Source organism: Eulemur rufifrons, chromosome 8 (genome assembly GCF_041146395.1).
Source record: "Eulemur rufifrons isolate Redbay chromosome 8, OSU_ERuf_1, whole genome shotgun sequence".
In the NCBI taxonomy this organism is placed as follows: Eukaryota; Metazoa; Chordata; class Mammalia; order Primates; family Lemuridae; genus Eulemur; species Eulemur rufifrons.
The window spans coordinates 18417177-18438532 of NC_090990.1; the positions used below are offsets into that span (position 1 = coordinate 18417177).

The window sequence follows — 21356 nt, forward strand, 5'->3', positions numbered from 1 at the left end:
GGGAAATAAAGATGAGTACATTATTCAAAAGTAGTGGGAAGCAAGGTCAGAAAGTTAAGATCACGTGAATCTTAAATATCTGGCTGAGTTTGTACTTTAGTCAAAAGCAACTGGAGTTCTAAGATTACAGAATATTTAGGGAGAAGATATACATCTCACCTAAGTAGAGTAGAACAGAATGGAGGTGGGGGCCAGCCATGGTGGCTCATACCTATAATCCTAGCATTCTGGGAGGCCAAGGCAGGAAGCTCGTTTGAGGTCAGGAGTTCGAGACCAGCTTGAGCAAGAGCGAGACCCTGTGTCTACTAAAAATAGAAAAAATTAGCCAGGCATGGCTATAGTCCCAGCCACTCAGGAGGCTGAGGCAGGAGGATCGCTTGAGCCCAGGAGTTTGAGGTTGCTATGAGCTATGATGCCGACACTCCACCCTAGCCAGGGTGACAGAGTTAGACTGTCTCCATAAAAAAAAAGAATACAGCTCGTGAGGGAGATTGGAAGAAGGGACAAATAATCAAGGCAAATGGTAACAAAGGACCTGAACTAGAACAGTAGGAGAAAAAGACAGCGAGGGATCTGAGAGTGCCTAGGTACAATAAGAGGTAGGAGTTCAGGGAAGTCAACACTAAGGTTTTACATCTGGATGAACTGGGAGATTGGTGGGGCCAATGTTTATCATGTTGGCAGACCTACACCAGCCCTGAATAGTGCTGAATAAATGAATTACTGAGTGAATAAATAAATAGAAATATGTGAATCAGGACAAAGAGCAGCAAGTCTGGGACCTGGGGGGTAGAAGAGTGGGGTGGGCAGGAGATAAGCTTAACCTTCTCGTTTTAACCTAAGAGGAAGCCAAGGTCCTAAAGGACAAAATGCTGCCCCAGAGTGCTAAGTGTCTTTCTTGGAAATGCACTTCTCTAAAGCAAAGGTTCCATCATTACACTTGATATTAGCCAAAAGGCTGAGAAGTGATAAAGGTTCCATCATTAAAACCTATATAAAAGGTAGAAAATCCACCCTTAAAACCTGTAAAGGAGGAGATAAGCTACAACAATCTGATGACAGGTTCCCAAAAGCACGCAGCCCATGAAAAGCTGCAGGTACAGACAGGATATCAATGGAGTAGTAAATGGGAATTCTGGGACTGGAGCTCAGAGGCAGAAATATAGATGTGGGAGTTACTGTATAGTTTGTAATTAAAGACACAAGAGTAAATGACCTCTTAATACAAAAGCATAAAAATGAGAAGCAAGGTCAGAGGACAACTTAGAGACTGACAAAGAAGGATCAGGAAGGCATCAGAACCAGAACAAATGCTGTGTCGTAAAAGCTAAGAGAAGAGTTTCCAGAAGGAAGCCATGTTTAGTCCTTGTCTTCTTCCTTGACCCACATATCTAATCAATCAACAAGTCTTATCAGCTCTACATCCAAAATATATATTAAATACATCCACTTCTCTCCATCACTTTTGCCACCAATCTAGTTCTATCATTACCTAGATCTCTGCAATAGCCTTCTGTTACCCATCTAAATCAAGTCCTGCCCCCAAATAATCCAGTCTCTTTGCAGCAATTGAATTAATCTTTCAAAAATGGAAATGGAAAGAAAAGGAAATCAGATCATATCCCACCCACTCCGCACTCACTGCCCACCCCATTTAAAAATCTTTAAGTGACTGGATATTTAAAGATATTAGGGTATGACAATGCTAATATAATTATGTTCCAATGGGGAATATTTGTCTTTCAGAGATATACACTCGAATATTTACAGATGAAATGAAGTCTGCGATCTTTTTCCAAATAATAAGGGCAAACATTTCTGAACTCACTCTATGAGGCCAGTATTATGCTGATTATCAAAACCAGGCAAAGACATCATAAGAAAAAAACCATGGGCCAATATCCCTTATGAATAGAGATGCAAAAAATCTCAACAAAATACTAGCAAAATGAATTCAGCAACATACAAAAAAGATTATACACCATGACCATTTATCCTAGGAATGCAAAGTTGGTTCAACATATGAAAATCAATCAATATAATATACACATTTATGAGACAGGGACAAAAACCAAACAATCATCTTAATAGATACAGAAAAAACATATGACAAAATCCAACACTCTTTCATAATAAAAACACTCAAATAACTAGGAATAGAAGGGAACTTTCTCAACCTGACAAACAGCATCTACAAGAAAAACCCGAGCTAACATCACACTTAACAGTGAAAGACTTTCCCCCTAAGATCAGGAACAAGAATAGATGTCCTCTCTCACCAATTCTATTCAATTTTGTACTAGATGTACTGGTCATGGCAATTAGGCAAAGGAAAAAAAGGCATTTAGATAGGAAAGAAGGAAGTAAAACTCTCTCTGTTTGCAGATGAAATAATCTTGTATATAAAAAGTGCTAAGGAATCCACAAAAGAAACCATTAGAGCCAAGGTGGCAAGATATAAGATTAATATTCAAAAACCAATTATATTTCTATATACTAGCAATAAATAATCCAAAAATGAAATTAAGAAAATAAAAGCATTAAAAAGAATAAAACACTTAGGAATATATTTAACAAAAGGAGTGCAAGACTTGTACACTGAAAACTATAAAACAGAAAAAATTAAAGAAGATCTAAATAAAAGACAAGTCATCTCATATTGATGTACTGGAAATTGTAATATTGTTAAAATGGCAATACTCCCCAAATTGATTTATAGATTCAATGAAATCTCTGCCAAAATCCTAGCTGGATTTTTTGCAGACATTGACAAGCTGAGCGTAAAATTGATTTGGAAGTGCAAGGAACTCAGCATACTGAAAAAGAATAAGGCTGCAGAATTCATACATTTTGACTTCAAAACTTAACTGTGGGCCGGGCGCGGTGGCTCACGCCTGTAATCCTAGCACTCTGGGAGGCCAAGGCGGGTGGATCGCTGGAGGTCAGGAGTTCGAGACCAGCCTGAGCAAGAGCGAGACCCCGTCTCTACTAAAAATAGAAAGAAATTATATGGACAACTAAAATATATATATACAAAAAATTAGCCGGGCATGGTGGCGCATGCCTGTAGTCCCAGCTACTCGGGAGGCTGAGGCAGTAGGATCACTTAAGCCCAGGAGTTTGAGGTTGCTGTGAGCTAGGCTGACGCCACGGCACTCACTCTAGCCCGGGCAACAGAGTGAGACTCTGTCTCAAAAAAAAAAAAAAAAAAACTTAACTGTGGTGTTATGGTAATGAAGACCATGTGGTACTACCATAAGGATAGATATTCAGTCTACAGCCATACCGCCCCAAATGCGCCCGATCTCGGAAGCTAAGCAAGGTCGGGCCTGGTTAGTACTTGGATGGGAGGATAGATATTTAGATCAATGAAATAGAATTGAGAGTCCCAAAATAAATCCATACATTTATGGTAGAAAAATATTCTATGGGAAAAGAACTGTCTTTCAACAAATGGTGCTGGGACAACTGGATACCTACATGCAAAAGGATAAAGTTGGACTCCTACCTTATACCATATACAAAAGTTAACTCACAATGGATCAAAGGACTAAATACAAGATCTAAAAGTATAAAACTTTTGGAGGAAAACATAGGTGTAAATCTTCATGGTCTTAGATTTGACAGACAATAGTTTCTTAGATATGACACCTAAAGCACAAGCAAAGAAAACACTGATAAACTGGACTTCAAAATTTAAAAATTTTATGCTTTACAGGGCATGATCATGAAAGTGAAAAGACAACCCACAGAATGGGAGAAAATATTTGCAAATCACATATCTGATAAGGAAACTACATCCAGAATATATAAAGAACTACAGGTCAGGCGTGGTATTAATAGTTCATGCCTATAATCCCAGCACCTTGGGAGGCTGAGACAGGAGGAACTTTGAGGCCAGGAGTTCAAGACCAGCCTGGGCAACAAAGGAAGACCCCCCCCTCCCCATTTCTACAAAAACTTTAAAAATTAGGCAGGTGTGCTAGCACATGCCTGTAGTCCCAGCTTGAGCCCAGGAGTTTGAGGTTCTAGTGAGCTACGATGACACCATTGCATTCTAGCTGGGGCGACAGAGTGAGACTGTCTCAAAAAAAAAAAAAAGAAAAAAAATTATATAGACAGTTCTCCAAAAAAGATATCCAAATAGCCAATAAATACATGAAATGATGTCCAATATCATAGTCATTAGGGAAATGCAAATCAAAACTACAATGAGATGCCACTTCACACCCACTAGGATGGCTATAATCAAAAAGACAGGGCCGGGCACGGTGGCTCACATCTGTAATCCTAACATTCTGGGAGGCCAAGGCGGGAGGATCACTTGAGGTCAAGAGTTCGAGACCAGCCTGAGCAAGATCGAGACCCCATCGCTACTAAAAATAGAAAGAAATTATCTGGACAGCTAAAAATATATATAGAAAAAAATCAGCCGGGCATGGTGGCACATGCCGGTAGTCCCAGCTACTTGGGAGGCTAAGGCAGAAGGATTGCTTAAGCCCAGGAGTTTGAGGTTGCTGTGAGCTGGGCTGATGCTACGGGCACTCTAGCCCGGGCACCAGAGAGAGAATCTGTCTCAAAAAAAAAAAAAGACAGATAATAAGAAGTAATAAGAAGTACTGGCAAAGATGTGGGGAAATCTTACACACTGCTGGTAAGAACATAAAGTGGTGCAGTCACTTTGGAAGACAGTCTGTCATTTCTTCAAATGTAGAGTTATCAGATGACCCAGCAATTCCACTCACAGGCATATATACCAAGAGAAATGAAAACTTGCCACACAAAAAATCTGTAGATGAATATTTATAGCACCTTTACCCATAATAGCCAAAAAGCAAAAACAACCCAAATGTCTACCAACTGATGAATGGATAAACAAAGGTAGTATTTCATACAATGGAATATTATTTTGTCATAAAAAGGAATGAAGTACTAATCTATGCTACATGGGTAAATCTTTGAAAACATTATGCTAAGTGAAAGAAATCAGCCACAAAAGACCACATAAGATTCCATTTAAATTAAATCTCAAGAATGGGCAAATCCATAAAGACAGAAAGTAGATTAGCAACTGCCTAGGTTTGGGGGGAGGGAGGAATGGGGAATGACTATAAATAGGTATAAGGTTTCTTTTTGGGGTGATGAAAAATGTTCTGGAATTAAATATTGGTGATGGTTGCACAACCTTGTGAATATACTAAACCGTACACTTTAAATGGGTGAATTGTTTGGTTTATAAATTATATCTCAATTTTTAAAATTAAAAAAGTCCATATAATGACATACACAAATGTTCACAGAAGTCTTATTTGTAATCGCCAAAAATTGAAAACACCTCAAATGTGCATCAACAGATGAATGGCTAAACAAATTACTACATTTATATAATGAATATTTGACAATAAAAAAGATTGAACTATTGATATGGATGAATTTCAAAATAATTATCCAGAATGAAAGAAACTAGACACCCACCCTCAAATGAGCACATATTGTATGATTCCATTTATATAAAATTCTAGAAGATATGACCTACTTTGTAGTGAAAGAAAGCAGATCAGTGGTTGCCTGTGGACTGAGGGGCAGGTGGGCAGAGGGGAAGGTGGGAGTGATTACAAAGGGGGCAGGAGGAAATAATTAGAGGTAATAGATATGTTCACTGTCTTGACTATGGTAGTGGTTTCATTGGTATATACATATGTCACAACTTATTAAATTTTACATTTTAAATATGTGTAGTTTATTGTATGACAATAATACCTTAATAAAGCTGTTGTAAAAATAAAATAAAAGCACCGCTGGTTGGGCTCAGTGGCTCACACTTGTAATCCTAATAATTTGGGAGGCTGAGGTAGAAGGATCGCTTGGGGCCAGGAATTCCAGACCAACCTGGGCAACAGAGTAAGACTCTGTCACCATAAAAAATTTAAAAATTAGGCCAGGCATGGCAGCTCATGCCTGTAATCCTAGCACTCTGGGAGGCCAAGGCGGGAGGATCGCTGGAGGTCAGGAGTTCAAGATCAGCCTGAGCAAGAGTGAGACCCCCCTTCTTTACTAAAAATGGAAAGAAATTAGCTGGACAACTAAATATATATAGAAAAAATTAGCCGGGCATGGTGGTGCATGCCTGTAGTCCCAGCTACCTGGGAGGCTGAGGCAGAAGGATTGCTTAAGCCCAGGAGTTTGAGGTTGCTGTGAGCTGGGCTGATGCCACGGCACTCTAGCCTGGCAACAGAGCGAGACTGTCTCAAAAAATAAAATAAAATAAAATAAAAATTAGCTGGGTGTGGTGGCATGCACCTGTAGTCTCAGCTACTTGGGAGGCTGAGGCAAGAGGATCACTTGAGTTATGACTGTGCCACTGCACTCCAGCCTGGGTGACAGAGACCTTGTCTCTAAAATAGTAAGTTAATTAATAAAAAGCACCATTAATTCTAGTATTTAAACTGCTAGAGTTCTATAGGTCAGAAAATAATTTTAAATAAATGTTACATTGTTAATTATTAAAATAATAATAATAGGGGCGGGGAGAGAATAATTAGAAAAAACAACACAGTAAGTCCTCACTTAACATTGTCAATAGTTCTTGGAAATGGCAACTTTAAGCAAATGGACATACAACAAAACCAATTTACCAGTGGCTCATTGATGTAAACAAAAGAATTAAGGTCCTACTATATTTTTGATCACAAAAACATCACCAAACTTCTAAATAAAGACCAAAACACGTCTAATGTTAAATATTAAAATAAATGTGAGCTATACAAACATTTAAGAAAAATTAATAAAAATAAGATAATTATTTACCCAATTATGCCAGTTCAGGGTTACAGAGGCGGGAGCCTCTTCCAGCAGCTCAGGGCACCAGGAAGAAACCCACACCCTGCAGAGGACACCATCCCATTGCAGGGCACACTCACATGCACACTCACACTGGAACCAATTAGACATGCCAATTCACCAAAGATGCACAGCTTCAGATGTGGGAGGACACTAGAGTGCCTTGAAAAAACCCACACAGACATGGGGAGAACATGCCAACTCCACACAGGCAGTGGTCCCGGCCAGGAATAGATTTTTTTTTTTCCTCATCAAAGTTATAATGAAACCACACTGAACAAAACAAGCTTATTCCAGGACCTGCTGTACTTGGCCACAAGTTGATAATTGTTGAAGTTAGGAGACAGATACATAGGGGTTCATGATATCATTCTCTTTACTTTTATATATGCTTGAAACTTTGCATTAAAAAGCTTTTATATCAGACAGAAGGGGAATGGGGGCAAATTACAAAAAAAATAAAAGGAAAAAAGCCTTTATAAAACTCTTCAAGCCGGGCATGGTGGCTCATGCCTGTAATCCTAGCACTTTGGGAGGTTGAGGTGGGAAGATCGCTTGAGGCCAGGAGGTCAGGCCCAGCCTGGGCAACATGGCAAGACTCTGTCTCTACCAAAAAAAGAAAAGAAAAGAAAAATTAGCTGGGTGTGGTGGCGTGCTTCTGTAGTCCCAACTACTCTGGGAGGCGGAGGCAGGAGAATCACTTGAGTACAGGAGTTTAAGGTTGCAGTGAGCTATCATGACACCACTGCACTCTAACCCCGGCAACAGAGTGAGACTCTATCTAAAAAACAAAACAAAAATCCTCTTCAAGTATCTCAATTTAAAAACAAAACACTTTTTCAAGCTTCCCATTTTATTATACTTAAAAATAAAACTCCTTATCAGTCCTATCTGGCTCCTACCTACCTCTCCTACCATTGTTCACTAGTCTATAGTCATAGTGGGCTTCCATCATTCTTAGAATATACTAAGGATTTTCCTGATTCAGGGCCTTTGTCCTTACAGTTCCTTCCGCCTGGAACTCTCTTCTGGCATCTCTTCATTTGGCTGGTTCATTTTCATCCTTGAGTTCCAGTCTGTCACCTTCCAAGCCTTCCCTGTCCTTCCTCATCAAAGTTCCTCCATTACTCTCTATTATAGCGTCCTATTTTATTCTTTTCCTAACACATCACAATCTTTTAACATTTTATTTATGTGTTTATTGTCTATCAGGCATTCCCAAACTGCATAAGAGCAGGGACCTTGTTTCTCATTATCAGTGAGATGCATCCCAGCTGGGCATGGTGGCTCACATCTGTAATCCTAGAACCCTGGGACGCCAGAGGCGGGAAGATCGCTTGAGCTCAGGAGTTTGAGACCAGCCTGAGGAAGAGTGAGACCCCATCTCTACTAAAAATAGAAAAATTAGCTGAGTATGGCGGTGTGCACCTGTAGTCCCCAGCTACTTGGGAGGCTAAAGCAGGAGGATCCCTGAGCCCAAGAGTTTGAGGTTACAGTGAGCTATGATGACGCCACTGCATTCTACCCAGGGCAACAGAATGAGACTCTGCTTCCAAAAAAAAAAAGACAACAACAACAACAACAAAAAGATGTATCCTAGTACCTGGCACACTGTATGCACTCCATAAAGGTGTTGAATGTTAAACTAATAACCCAATACTAGGCATTACCCTGTTGCTGAGTGTTTAATATAACAAAGGCTTACAGAGAACCTACTATTATTTGCAAGGCTTCAGGTAACACACATACACCTGAAGTGAGAGGATACATAGTATGGGAATTAAATGGATAGAATTAAAAAAAAAACCTCTTCCAGAGGCTACTGAAAACAGCAAATAAACAGACTATGTATCCCCCAGAGAATTCATTTAGAAACAAAAATAAGAGAGTTGTGATATAGGCCCTGCTCTAAAGATACATAAACAAAGGGTCCTCTAGGAATCAAGGATGAAACCTATCACAATTAATACAATTAACATTTTGTGAAATTATCTAGGAAAAAAACTAGTGAAGTCTTCCCAGTTTGCAGATGACTTTATAGCAATACATAGAAGGCCAATGGTGCAAGGCTGTTATGTGTCCAGAAATGTGAAAAACTGCTTCTATGGAGACAAAAATAAGGTGATATAGTAATGGAAAAACAGTTCAAACTATAATTACCAGATGAGGAGCTCTAAAGCTACCTGTTACAACACAGGAAAGGGGTTTCGAAGTCCCTGGACTGCATCCTGAATACAGCTGCAAAAAGGCAACAAAACGCTGGCTGTTATTATGAAAGCTTTGGAAACACAGAACACATTATCCTATCCTTGTACAAACCAAACTGTATCTGTACCTAGAATAGAATGTGCACTTGTGGTCATTATAGCACAAAAAAAGGTAAAATAGAGAAGACCTAGAGAGGTACCCAAAAAGACCTAAGGACAGAGGGGCTTCCATGTGAATACAGATTTTTTACAAATATGAATATATGTAGATATATAAAGGACACTTTAATGTGAAACAAAGACGGTATGAAACGGTAAATACAGAGGCTTCTGTATCAAATCTTAGAAGTTATAGAGCAGTTAAAAGTCTAAAGAAACAGCTGGGCACAGTGGTGCAGGCCTATAGTCCCAGTTTCCCAGTTACTTGGGAGGCTGAGGTGGGAGGATCACTTGAGCCCAGGAGTTCAAGCCAGCCTGGGCAACATAGAAAGATCTCATCTCTAAAAAAAGAAAAAGAAAAAAGAAAAACAATGATGTATATTTAAAAATATACTTCACACCAGTAATCTCAGCACTTTGGGAGGTGGAAGGATAGCTTGAGGCCAAGAGTATAGCTTTAGCCCAGGAGTTCCAGACTAGCCTGAGCAATATAGCAAGACCCCATCTCTACAAAAACTATAAAAGTTAGCTGGGCATGGTGGCATGTGCCTGTAGTCCCAGCTATTTGGGAGGCTGAGGCAGGAGGATCACTTGAGCCCAGGAGTTTGAGGTTGCAGTAAGCTATGATCACACCGTGGCACTCCAGCTTGGGCAACAGAACGAGATCCTGTCTCTAAATAAATAAATAAATTTTAAGCCAGGTTTTAAAATCATGAGGGGGAGGGGAGAAAATAATAAATAAAATAAAATCAGAGAGATGGGGGTTTTACATGCTAGTCCCAGTAGGCCTAGCTGTGTGACCATGGGCAAGCTACTTAATTTCTTTGAGCCTCTCTTAATCTGCAAATAACAACTAATCTGAAGGACTGCTGTGAGGATGAACACTGCCTGGCACATAGTATATATTCAACACACAGTAGCTATTGCCGTTATTAGAGCCAACAAAAAGTAATGGTTTACTAGCCAATCCAGTAGATGAAGTATTAATAATGCAGTATAAAACTCATCACTCAGATGGGGAGTATAAAATATAAGAAAAAATAATCCAAAAAATAATATAAATAAATTCATAGGTAACATTCCCATAAGAAACTCCTAAGAAGCTGGGCAAGGTGGCTCACACCTATAATCCCCGCACTTTGGGAGACTGAGACAAGAGGACCACTTGAGGCCAGGAATTCAAGACCATCCTGGGCAACAGAATGAGAACCTATACTTATAAAAAAATAAAAAAATTAGGCATGTCAGCACACACCTGTAGTCCTAGCTACCTGGGAGGCTGAGGCAGAAGGATCTCTTGAGGCTAGGAATTTGAGGTTATAGTGAGGTATGATTGCGCCACTGCACTCTCGCCTGGGAGACAGAGCAAGACCCTATCTCTGGAAAAAAAAAAAAAAAAAAAAAAAGAAGAAGAAGAAAAGAAAAAGAAACTCCTAAGAGAAATGAATTTGGGGAAACATAGCCCTAAATTCTGAAGTTCATGTTTTCATGCCTTCCCGACAAGCAGCTCCTTGTAAGTATATAAGCACAATTCTGCCTTTTCACCAAGATGGTATCAAAGGCAAAGTACGAACCTCCTGCCTCTTCCAAAGCCAAAGCCAAAGCAAAGACTTTGAAAGCCAAGAAGCCAGGGTTCAAAGGCATCCATAGCCACAAAGAAAAAAAAAAAAATCCACATATCACCCACCTTCCGGTAGCCCAAGTCACTGTGTCTCTGGAGGGAGCCCAAATATTCTCGGAAGAGCACCCCCAGGAGAAACAAGTTTGACCACTATGCCATCATCTGACCACTAAGTGGGCCATGAAGAAGACAGAAAACAACACACTTGTGTTCACTATGGATCTCAAGGCCAACAAGCATCACATCAAACAGGCTATGAAGAAGCTCTATGACACTGAAGTGGCCAAGGTCAACATCCTGATGAGGCTTGATGAAGAAAAGAAGTCATATGTTCGACTGGCTTCTGACTATGATCCTTTCCACATTGCCAACAAAATTAGGATCATCCAAACTAAGTTCAGCTGGCTAATTCTAAATAGACATTTTTTAAATAAAAAATAAATAAATACATTTTTTTCACCATTACAAAAAGCAGAATTTTGTATTACATAGATGTTTCTAACCATATATGCTGTATCTTAGTTTATGATAACAATTGTTAACATTTATTGAGCACTAGACTAAGGTGATATCATTTAGTCCTTCCAATACTCCTCTGAGATATGCTCTATATTTTACAGTAAAATGAGATAGGTCCCCATTTTACAGATGAGAAAACTGAGGCTAAGAGAGGTTATGTCATTTGCCCAAGGCTACAGAGCTAGCGTAAGTGGAGAAGCTTACATTTGAACCCAGATGGACTGACTCTAGAATTTATACTCGTTAACAATGGAGCAATACTGCCTCCTATTCTTCCAGAAATGCTGGGTGATAGGTATGCAAGAATGAGGTGGGTGATGAAGGAATGTATAGTAAGTGTTCCAAAATTTTGCCTAATGAAGCCAACCCTGCCAAGTTTACCCACAGCTAGATAGTCAGATTTAGGGTAGCCCCAAACGTGAGCACTGAAATAACAAAAACTGATTAATGAGGGTGTGACAAACCTACATAACAAGGGAAGCCCAAAAACCCTTAAACTATGATCTCAGCTGTGGTCAACAAAATGCAGAAAAAGAGGAAAATGTGTCAAAATGCTAACTGGTAAGATGACAGGCGATACTCGTTTTCTGCTTCATATTATCCAAATTGGGCCATTTTTATTTATTTATTTACTTTTACAAAGAGCACTATTTTCATAATTGGAAAAAGGCAGAAACAAAAATAAATCTGAGAAAACTTTCACTTTTTTTTTTTTTTTTTTTTAGACAGAGTCTCACTCTGTTGCCCAGGCTAGAGTGCCATGGCGTCAGCCTAGCTCACAGCAACCTCAAACTCCTGGGCTCAAGCAATCCTCCTGCCTCAGCCTCCCGAGTAGCGGGGACTACAGGCATGCACCACCATGCTGTGCTGATTTTTCTATTTTTTTGTAGAGACAGGGTCTTGTCCTGTTGCTCAGGCTGGTGCAGGAGTTTTAAAAGTAAAGAAAGGGGGAAAGTTGGTCCTATACTTTTCATAATTCCACAGATGCCATTGGTATTGGGAATACTATTCTTTAAAGACTACCAATATTCTAAAAAGGGACATTTATTTACAGTTCCAAATTGTGAGTCAAAGGGAGTATCAATGAGATCAATGGGCATGATCCAAGACATTCTTCTACATAAATAAAATTTCTAAAGACCTGATAAGAGAGAAAGCTTTTTAGACTAAGTACTTGCTAGAACAATGGCATAACGGGGGGCCGGTGCGGTGGCTCACGCCTGTAATCCTAGCACTCTGGGAGGCCGAGGCGGGTGGATCACTCGAGGTCAGGAGTTCAAGACCAGCCTGAGCAAGAGTGTGACCCCGTCTCCACTAAAAATAGAAAGAAATTTTATGGACAACTAAAATATATATATACAAAAAATTAGCCGGGCATGGTGGCGCATGCCTGTAGTCCCAGCTACTCGGGAGGCTGAGGCAGTAGGATCGCTTGAGCCCAGGAGTTTGAGGTTGCTGTGAGCTAGGCTGACGCCACGGCACTCACTCTAGCCCGGGCAACAGAGTGAGACTCTGTCTCAAAAAAAAAAAAAAAAAAAAATGGCATAACGGGGAGGGGAGAGTTTCAATTCTAGATACGGGACAGAAAATGAACTGCTCTCCTTACTTTACTATGTCAATTACAAAGTTTAAATTTCAGGCCGGGCGTGGTGGCTCATGCCTGTAATCCTGGCATTTTGGGAGGCCAGAGGCAGGAGGATTGCTTGAACTCAGGAGTTCCAGACCACCAGCCTGAGCAAGAGCGAGACCCCATCTCTACCAAATATAGAAAAATTAGCCAGGTGTGGTGGTACAAGTCTGTAGTCCCAGCTACTCAGGAGGCTGAGGCAGGAGAATCACTTGAGCCCAGGAGTTTGAGGTTGCTGTGAACTAGGCTGATGCCACAGCACTCACCCGGGCAACAGACTGAGACTCTATCTCAAAAAAATAAAAAATAAATTTCACAGGAGCCACATCATACATATATCTGTGTAAGTATGCATGTGCGCATACACACATCGATATTTGCCTAAATTGCAACTGAGTTGAACCACTACTTCTCAAAAGGGCTTCTATATTCTAAAAATTTAAAAAATTTTTTTTTTTTTTTTTTTTTCCTGGCCGGGCGCAGTGGCTCACGCCTGTAATCCTAGCACTCTGGGAGGCCGAGGTGGGCGGATCGTTTGAGCTCAGGAGTTCGAGACCAGCCTGAGCAAGAGCGAGACCCCATCTCTACTAAAAATAGAAAGAAATTATATGGACAGCTAAAAATATATATAGAAAAAATTAGCCAGGCATGGTGGTGCATGCCTGTAGTCCCAGCTACTCGGGAGGCTGAGACAGGAGGATCCCTTGAGCTCAGGAGTTTGAGGTTGCTGTGAGGTAGGCTGACGCCACGGCACTCACTCTAGCCTGGGCAACAGAGTGAGACTCTGTCTCAAAAAAAAAAAAAAAAAAAATTTTTCAACTGGAATTTCTCTTACAACTAAGAGAGCATATCTCAGACTTCTCCATATTTTACCAGAAAAGAAAAACAAAGTTTGAAAAGAAATATCACAGGCAAAGTTTAACAGCTTCTCCCATCAATCTCAAATTATTTATTTTTATTAGTCTGTGGAGATCATGATGAAAAGCAAATTTTTCTGAGATACTTCTGTATCTGAACACTATTTCCTCAGCAAGCATTCAACAATTCTTGTCTCTATTCTTCTCTTTTCTAATTCAATTCTGTTTGGTTTCTAAGTTAAGAAGTGTGTTTCATTTGCATAAATGGTAACTATTCTGAGATACTATTCATAACTATACATTTGAATTCTCTAAAGTACCATTCATAACTTCAAATGGAACAGGAAAAAAACACTCATTCAACTTCACCTTAGTGGTGACTAAGACATGAATGATTATAACATTATATTGTAGAGAGTTGGCCAAAAGAGAGTGAAGTCCCCAAATGTTACTACCACCTTGTCATTAATTTATGAATGCCCAAAAGAACCAAGGACCACTGCCTTGATCAGTCTACCTATAACAAAAAATACTGAGCTTGGAAAAGCATGACCAAGCTGGGCACAGTGGCACATGTGTATAGTCCCAGCAACTTGGGAGGCTAAGGCGGGAGAATCACTTGAGCCCAGGTTCAAGTCCAGCCTGGGCAACATAGCAAGACCCAGTCTGTGAGAAAAAGAAAAAAGAAAAGAAAAGCACGTCCATGCTAAACATGTTTTTTTAGAATTATAAAGTATCTTTGCAGGAATATCAAAAGATATATCGTAGCTATGAAACTCAAAAATTAGCAAAGAAGAATCCTGACAAGCCTAACAAAGCCTTTATGAAAGCAATGCTGGTTATTCTTTAGGTGTTAAACTTTTCAGCTATGTAAAACTTTTCAGGTTTTTTTTGGGGGGTGCTTTTTTATTTTTTAATTATTATGGGCATATAATTGTTGTATATCTTTATAGGGTACATGTGATATTCTGATGCAGGCATATGAATTAATCAAATCAGTGTAACTGGGGTATCCATCATCTCAGGCATCTATCATTTCCTTGCATTAGGATTCTGATTCCACTCTTTTAGTTATTTTAAATTATACCCTAACTTATTGTTGATCATAGTCACTTTGTTGTGCTATAGCTATGAGCTTTTCTAAGAAACAGTCTTTCATGCAAGGTAGTAATATTCTAGTAGTTCTTTACTCCATCTAATCTTAATCAGTGGTAGAAATTGAATTTACATAGATCTGCATAAATAATTCAGCTATCTGTACTGCTCTAATATATTTAAACTGAATAAAATAAAATTTGAACAGAATAAAAATAATGGGGCTATTTTAAAGTTGTCACCTCCTGATTTCCTTCATTTTCCTTTCTTAACCAAAATCAGAGACAGGAATTCTATAACCAGAAAGAAAGAATAAAAGGAAAGAATGCACCTGAGGACACATACACTCACTTTGTTCTATTACTCTACTGCCCCTACTCCTGTGGATACAGATCTCAATAGGGGACACTTTTGCCCCCCAGGGTACACGTGACAATACCTGGAGACATTTTTGATTGTCACACAGTGGGGGGGGGGGGGGGGGAGGTTCTACTGGCATCTAGTGGGTAGACCAGGGATGCTGCTTAAACATTCCTGATCTGACCATAAAATGTAAGAGGAGCACACAAGAATGAAGCAGGAAGAATACGGAGGCCATAATTTAAGCATTAGTCACATCTATGAAGCCTACATTGTGGTATTGTGCACTAGTCATTCAAAAATGAATCATATAAGCCAGGTGCAGTGGCCCACCTGTGGTCCCTGCTCCTCAGGAGGCTGTGGCAGGAGGATTGCTTGAGCCCAGGAGTTTGAGGCTGCAGTGAGCTATGATCACATCTGTGAATAGCCACTGTACTCCCGCCTGGGCAACATAGTGAGACCTCATCTCTTTAAAAAAAAAAAAAAAAAAAAAAAAAAATATATATATATATATATATATATATATATATAGTCCTGACCTTAAGGAACTCACAATCAGGTAGAAGAAAGAGTTTTGTAATTTGTCCCATATCAGATTTGACAATCTGGCAAATGCTTTAACAAAGGGGTAAAAAAAAAAAAAAGAGGGGAGTCACTCAACTTTTCCCAGAGAAAGCTTCATGAAACGGACGATCTGCCACAAAGAATGAGTAGGAAGCATCTTGGATCTTATGTCATAGCCTGTACTTCTCTTCCCAAACAAGAAGCCATTCATAGCTTTAAGACATGATAAATATATATAAAAAGGAAAAATGAAAAATAAAAAATTTAAAAAAATAAAAATAAAAACAAGAAGCCATTCATTTCAACAGTCAAGAAAAAGCTATGGAGTGTCAATTATGTTCCATGTGTTGTACTATATCTTGGAGACCCAGTCAAATTACAACTTTTCATTTCTTCCTTTGGTATTACTGGTGCCCATCGATCCACCTCCCCCACCCAAATCCTCAAGAATTCTGCATTTCCACCTATTCCCAATTTAGCAATTGCTGCCCTAATCAATCATAGTAAGGCCACTAACCAAGGGGTAAACAAAAATTTCAATTGTCTGTTAACACAGACTGCGTCTAACCCTGCCTAGGTCATAAAATAAGGGGGGTAATTCTGGCAGAGTAGTCAACAATGAACTGACTATGGGTACAGATCTGCTGTCAGATACGTGTTGATATCTCGAAAAGCTATGTAGTTCATGAAAAAATTTGGGTCCTCTTCCACGCTCCCCAACTCATGTCAGTTGTAAGTGCTCAAAATACTTATTGATCATTTATAATATATTTTACCAATGGTTCTCAATCCTGGCTGTATACTGACATCAGAGCTCCTGGGCCAGGTATACATATTTTGGGGGAAAATTCTGATAAGTTTGAGAAGCCCAGGCCTTTAGGCATTACAGAATACAAAGGAAATGTGAGACACAGTACCTGTCTTCAAGAATTTACCCACAGTCACAACAAAATAACTTGGAATAGGATGTTAGTCTACTAATTTGTAATCCTTTTGCAATATATTTTACTTACTTTTTTTTTTTAAGAGATGGGGTCTTGTGCTGTTGGGCAGGCCAGAGTGCAGTCGTGTCACCATAGCTCACACTGCAGCCTCAAACCCCTGGACTCAACTGATCCTCCCACCTTAGCCTCTTGAGTAGCTGGGACTATAGGCACGTTAACGCCTGGCTTCCTTTTGCAATATTATCAGTGCTTATGAAATAGAAGAAATTGGGTAGTCTGGATAAGAACTGTTCCTAATTCCTAGTCCAATCACCGACTCCACCTGCAACTCCTGATACACTGTTTCACACCCCTTGTATCTCTCAGACAGATGAAGGTACACCATTTTCAGAAACTACGGAGGCACCTAAATAGGAAAATAAATTGAAGCCCACAAACCAGGTGGCTACACGGTTTCCTGAAGGACAGAATTCTTCAAATCCATGCTGTCATGGGGCTTCTTCTAAAGACAAAAAATAATTCTTCATCCTCCAACAACACCAATCTACCTCAATTCTATAGTAGGGGTATCTGAGAAAAGCTAAATTAGCCTAAGTTTTAAAAAATATACTCATAGAGGACTTTGGCCATTTAAAGAAACCACCCAAATTCATATGGTTGGTAAACACAAGTTTCTCATATAGCATACACATAAAATAGAAATACTCTAAATTAAATATATTTTAGTGAACTCCTTACATCAAGATGTGCAAATTGTGGAAGCTTCATAAATTAAAAATAAATAAAAATTTGACCCAAATTCAATCCAACAGTTATTACCTCATACTAAAGACCACCCTGAAGGGAAAAATCAGCTTTAAAATCCTACAAACAAGAATCTACAGATTTTCACCTGATTAGTCTTTCTCTGAATTATATAGAAAAAGGTACAATTCTCTTAAACGCTATACAAAAAATGATGAGCAAAGACCCTACAAACTGCTATTTAAAAAAGAAGTGGACGATGTCATTCTAACATCTAAAACTAAGTCCAGTGAAGGTATAAAAAGATAAATTTTGGTACTTAAGGGAAAATGCATATCAGACATATTTTAATTAGAGTAAGATTTTAACAGGACAGAAACAAACAAACAAAAAGCATCTTCTATGTAATACTGTTTTTAGGACTCACGACTTTGAAATTAATTTGGTTATACAATATTTTTCCTTGTAATTATGCTTGTCATCATCATATAATTTTACCTAGAGGTCCACAATCCCTTCACTTCAATTCCAAAATCCAAAAGGCTGTGAAAAACAAGTTTTTTGTTATTCATTTGGTAGCAAAACCAGACAAGAAATGGCATGAGGCTATTGATAGTACAGTATTTATTTATCCCAGTTAGTGTGAACATTCAGTTTACTACAGAAATAGTAATACATTTGATTAAAAGGTGCTGCCCCAGACCTCTCTGGTGTTACATAATATCTAGTACATATACCACATTTCTTTTCTAAAATCCAAACAGCCAAAAATGTCTAAACTCAGAAACACACTGACCCAAGAACTTTTTGTGGCCCCCCAAAGATTTTGAATACGGTACTGGGATACTAATTAAGACTAAATCTTATACAGAAAATATAACTAATACTGAGAATAAATGTAGATCTTCCCATGTAGTAAATTCAATGTCTTAACAACTATCACATATACATAATCCTGGAAAATAAAGCATTAAAAATACTTTTAACAAATGTCAAAAACCAAAAACACCGTTAAGCGTTTTTCAAGTGATGGTAACATTTGCATCCTCCAATATCTAAATCAATCCTTAGGTTGAAATCCACTGATTTACATCACAGTTAAACTATAGTCAAAGACTGAATGGTAATTATGTTGGGAAGAAGAATCATTCACTGATAAATAAGTTACTCACTAAAATGTTCTGACTTTATAAAAACGATATCTCAGAGGGTTTAAGATTTAAAATTATTTCATTCTAGAAGAAAATGTTGAACAAATTACAATTGACTTTTTCTGTGAAAGCAGAGCATTGGACATGGATAGAGACAGGAACAGCCCTTAAAGACATTTGAACAGGAAGAAGAGTTTCACAGTTCTCTCCTTCCTTCCTCCTTTAGTTGCTGCTTTTCTGGTTTTAGAATTTCAAACAAAGAAAATACATATTGGCTCCACTGCTAAGAAACGCCCTCTTTCTCAGCAACTTCCTCTTCCAATTTTCTTCCTTACCATAGCCATATGAGAACAATACCCAAGGCCGGTCCCACTATTTTGATTAACCAAAAGCTCTGAGGTTTGGAAAAATTAAGGGCTGCAATTTTTAGTGCCTAACTACTGCCTACCCCAAATCCACAATCTTCACTCATCTGGAAATAGATAACAGGGAGCACAAAGAAAGGGATATTAAGCTTCATCAGAGGTGGCCTATTGAACCTTTCACCCCAAGGAATCCAAAGAAATTTGAACTAACAAATGGGAAATTTCTCCCATCCCAAGAAAACGTGGCCTTCTTAGGGAGGAGAAAAAGCTGGCACCACTCTGAACCAAAAGTCAATACACCAATAGCTGGTGAAATTTCTCCTATAGGCCAATGGACCAGGATTCAAATGGCACTCTGAGGTTCTGACAAGACTTCAAAGTGACATTTACCAACTTAGAAACAGCCCTTTCCAAATCACAGACTGAACAAAGGGGATGAACTTATAATTAACCATCCAGAGATCAAGACTGTCTCCTTGCCAGAAGTCAAATCAAATGTCTGGGGCTGGGCCCCTTCCCCCATTTGTGACAAAGCAAACTTCCCTACTTTTAAGTGGGCAGTGACTTTCCCCCTTGCCCGGTGCTTCTCAAAGGAAACAACTTAGTGTTGATAAGCTCTGCACTTTACTGTGTGACCTTGGGCAAGTTACTTAACTCCTCTGAAACTTAGTTTCCTTATGTGTAAATTCTCAAGAGTGGCTGTAAAAATTAAATAAGAACATATACCTAAGCAAGGTTTGGCACACAGTAGCAGGAGTGCCATAAATGTTCTTCTCCCTCTTCCTCCTAAACGTTCTGACTTCTGGGCCTAAATTCCAATCCCAGCCCCAAAAGGCGCCAAGGAGTCCTTCCTCTTCTGACTCCATGGACAACTGTATAAAAACTTCCCCATCTCAGAGGCTCCAGGATTCCTGGGGTGTTATATGCAGACCCCACCTCACCCCATCATGGTCTGGGTAGCGCCCATGGCCTTCGTGGCAGAGCCCCTTTAGCCAACTCTCCTTGTTCTGCAGGCCATCTTGTACATATACACACTCGGTGGCCTCCCTGAGGCTCCGCAACTTAGCAGGCCAAGAGCCTCAACCAGCACCTCAATGGCTTCACTGTCCAGAGGTGGAAACTGAGGCTCAGGCTGGGGAAGAACTTGCCCAAGATCTCAAGACAATGGCTGAGACCCAACTCATGTACAACTACCAACAAAGGCTTCGTTTTACCAATAGGGAAACTAAGGCCCAGAGAGGGAAGTGACTTGCCCAAGATCACACAGCGAGTTGGTGGCAGTGCCAGGTCAAGTTGGGACACTTTCACTGCCTCACAGACTTGCGGGCCCCTCCAAGTCTCCGAGGGGGACTCCAGGTCACCCCCTCGAGGGGGTGGGGTGGACTAAGACGCCACCCCGCGCTGACCGCTCGCCTGGCCTCTGCCGGTCTACAGCAGCAGGCGCGGCACCCACTCCCCCCGGACCCTGCGCGGCTCCGGAGGGTCGACCCGGCTGGGGCCCCCCCACCGCGCCTCACGGCGGGGGTCTGTCCAAACCGACTTGTTGCTCACCTGGCCTCCCGCAGTCGCCCTCAGCGACAGGAAGGGTCGGCCGCCCGCCCAGTCTCTGCACGGGGTCTGCTCCCGCGGACCGCCTCACCGGCTGCCACACGGCCAGACCCCCCTCAGCGCGCTACGCCCCCAGCCGCGCTAGCACGGCCTGTGTCCGCCATTACGCGATTCCCCGCCCTGGGACGCAGCCACACCCCGCCAACGGCCCTGATTGGTTCCCTGCCCCACCCGCCTGGGGCTTCCGGGCATCCCATTGGCCTGAGTGCAATGCCAGTTAAATAACTACGCAAAAGACGTACTCAAGGGTACTGTCCCAGGAGCTCCACCCGGCCAACTTCCGCAATCGGAGTAAACAGCGGGGGGCAAACCAAGTGAAGTGGGGGCGGAGATTAAAGTAAATCAACTCTTAAATTCACAGTAGGAAAATCCCACCTAAAAAAGTGTAAAAACTTGTATAAAGTACGTTGAAAGAAGAATTCTTTTTGTTAGAGTTCAAAGAACCAGTATTTTTGGTGGAAGGAAGGAGACAAGTCCACAAACTTTCTGTAGACACCCCTCGAGTTGCAGATAGTGTTGTCCCTTCACTCGGGTCTCAGCCCAGGCGGAAAGTAGGGTGGGGAGAGTGAGTCATCCGCACCAGCCCGCCCTAAAGGATCCATCCGGGGCGAGGCTTGTGTCCTGGCACGGGGAACTAGTTCTGAAAGGCCATGGTTAAGTGAGGTGGACCCTGGTTCAACTGCCACCTCACTCAG

The 21356-nt window shown here is 40.5% G+C and overlaps 1 protein-coding gene across 1 annotated transcript in view; it reads right to left on the reverse strand.

Moving 5' to 3' along the window:
• WASF2 (WASP family member 2) overlaps positions 1–20755 on the reverse strand; it is a 69877-nt gene extending 49122 nt beyond the window's left edge. The window contains exon 1 of the mRNA XM_069479641.1: positions 20605–20755. The gene's annotated coding sequence lies outside the window, so the exon portion shown is untranslated. The remainder of the gene's footprint in view (positions 1–20604) is intronic.
• Between the last annotated feature and the right edge of the window lie 601 nt (positions 20756–21356).